The sequence below is a fragment of the Kogia breviceps genome, chromosome 15, assembly GCF_026419965.1.
Source record: "Kogia breviceps isolate mKogBre1 chromosome 15, mKogBre1 haplotype 1, whole genome shotgun sequence".
NCBI lineage: Eukaryota > Metazoa > Chordata > Mammalia > Artiodactyla > Physeteridae > Kogia > Kogia breviceps.
In genome coordinates this window covers 43,756,996-43,759,722 of record NC_081324.1, presented here as the reverse complement: position 1 = coordinate 43,759,722, position 2,727 = coordinate 43,756,996, and the positions used below count along the sequence as shown (strand labels likewise).

Here is a 2,727-nt window from a genome sequence, read left to right as displayed (position 1 = left end):
AGCAATTTTGATATTTATCTCTCTTTTTTTTTCTTTGGCCACACAGCATGGCATGTGGGCTCCCCTACCAGGAATCAAACCTAAGCCCCCTGCATTGGGAGGGTGGAGTCTTACCCACAGGACCACCTGGGAAGTCCCAAGTTTGATGTTTCTAATACAGTTTTGTTGTCTACAATCTCTATATCATGTATTACATCTCCAGGACTTATTTATCTACTGGTTGCAAGAAGCACATTTTCATTTTAGAAAGATTCCAGAAACTGATAAAGGTGGGTCATGAGAGCTGATACTAGGACTGCATGGTCCATAGCACCTGCCTCCACCTTTTCTATGCAGATGGAGAGATGGCTCCTCCACGGCTCTTCTGCCCCTTCCCTTCCAGCTCTTGCCAGGCCTTCCCCCATTACTCTTTTCTACCCCATCTTTCCTGGCTCTGGCTTTGCTGCCAACATGCCCAAGTCTCTTTCTGTCTCTCTTTATTAGAACCTGTTAGAACCTCCCTTAAGTTACCATCCTACCTTTCTCCTTTTTCTCACCACCCAAACTTGAGGATTCTTAAACCTGAGGATCATGTTGATAATGTCCATCTCTTGCTCATCTATTCCTCCCTTAGGCTTGTATTCCTAAACATTTCTGGAAAGTTCTTTTTATGCAACTACATCCTAAATGGTTTCTCTTAATCTTCTTGAATCTATCCTCTAAGCAGCAGAGTAATCTACCTAAATGAAAACCCAGTGATGACAATTTCCTGGTTGAAAACTTCCTTGCCTTTCCATTGGATTTAGGATCAAGTTCAAGCTTGCTTGCATGGCATCCCAGGGTCGATGTGGCTGGTTACTGCCATCTCTTCCCCACTCAGCTCTCACCATTCTTGATGGGCTTTTGGCTTTCCATCTGGAACCTCTGTGTTTTTTTTTTTTTTTTTTTTTTTTTCGGTACGCGGGCCTCTCACTGTTGTGGCCTCTCCCATTGCGAAGCACAGGCTCCGGACGCGCAGGCTCAGCGGCCATGGCTCATGGGCCCAGCTGCTCCACGGCACGCAGAATGCCCCCGTACCGGGGCACGAACCCCTGTCCCCCACATCAGCAGGCAGATTCCCAACCACTGCGCCACCAGGAAGCCCGGGTCTACTCTTCATTGCAGTGCATGGGCTTCTCATTGCAGTGGCTTCTCTTGTTGGGGAGCACGGGCTCAGTAGTTGTGGCTCGTGGGCTCTAGGGCGCAGGCCCAGTAGTTGTGGTGCATGGGCTTAGTTGCTCTGCGGCATGTGGGACCTTCACTGACCAGACATCGAACCCATGTCCCTTGCATTGGCAGGCAGATTCTTAATCACTGTGCACCAGGGAAGTCCCAGTGTCCAGGTACTTTTAAATTTCCTCTTTGATTTTTCCAGTGACTCATTAGTTGTTTAGTATCATATTGTTTAGCCTCCACATGTTTGTGTATTTTGCAGTTTGTTTCTTGTTAATTTCTAGCCTCATACCACTGTGGTCAGGAAAGATACTTGATATGATTTCAATCCTCTTAAATTATTATTTTGGGGGGACCAAATTATTTAATTAGGTTCTTTGTAAGAAGTTTAGAACACTACTTTGTGAGGATAAATTCTGTTTGTAAGAGCAAACACAGAGCAGAGGTAGCCCTGGAGTTGCGGAACAGCTTTGATTCTTTACAGAATTTGTGAGTCCACAGCTTTCTGATCAACCTTCTGCTGCTCTGTAATCTCATATTTCTCTCTCTCTCTCTCTCTCTCTGTTGAAGATCTCACCTTCCTGGTTCCTGGGCTTACACAGTTTCTTCTTCTTGAAGTAAGCATCAGTGAGATGTTCTGGGATTTTCACACCACTGATATCAATTTTGGTGGAAGTGGCAATGACAAATTTCTGGTATGTTCTCTGCAGAGGAACTCGATTGAGGGACAGAGGCCCAGTCACAAGTAGCAGCCACTGCTCAGCTGCTTCAGGAAAGTGACCCTCTTGCCTCTGTGGCGCCCAATGAGGATAATCAGAATGGTCCCAGGAGTGATGCTAGCTCACAGTTTTCTCACATGCTTACTGAAGGTTTTTTTGCCATGACTCAACAGCTTTTGAGGCACATCTTTGGTAGGATAATACCTAGGCATTTTGTGAAGTTTAACCACCTGGGCACCACCATTCTTGTCACCACCAACTGGTTTTGTGACAGTAGTAAGAACCTTCACCTTCTTTTTCTTTTCAACCTTGGATTTGGCTGCTGAATACTTCCTCTTGTACAAGGCCTTTCTGGAATACATAGCCAATTGGGAATATCTGCCAATTCCTCTGACCAGGATAGGGTTTCGGCTGCAGTGGGGCTTCCCCTTCTTAACCTGCTTCACCTTTTTAACCTTGCCACCAGCATCAGCCTTCTTGGCTTCAGGTTTTTTCTCCTTAGTATCTGGCTTCTCAGCCTTTTCACCCTCCATCTTGCAAGATGGGAAAAAGGCTCTTAAATTATTGAGACTTATTATGTGGCCTAGTATGTGATCTATCTTGGAGAATGTTCCATGTGCAATTGAAAAGAATGTGTATTCTGCTTGAGTGGGATGTTAGCTGGACGTTCCTCTGCCCAGATCTGTGAACCTTTAAGGGAGGGCACCTGGTCTTCTGTGAGTTGGAATTCTACTGTGTCTTTTCTTGGCTTTTCCTTTCTCCACCAGAAATGCTGTGTCTGGTTTCCTCAGAGACCTCCAGATAAGCCCACCTTTGT

At 45.7% G+C, this 2,727-nt stretch overlaps 1 pseudogene; it reads right to left on the bottom strand.

Moving 5' to 3' along the window:
• Nucleotides 1-1,579: 1,579 nt before the first annotated feature.
• On the bottom strand, nt 1,580-2,455 carry LOC131742454 (large ribosomal subunit protein eL6 pseudogene; annotated as a pseudogene).
• Between the last annotated feature and the right edge of the window lie 272 nt (nt 2,456-2,727).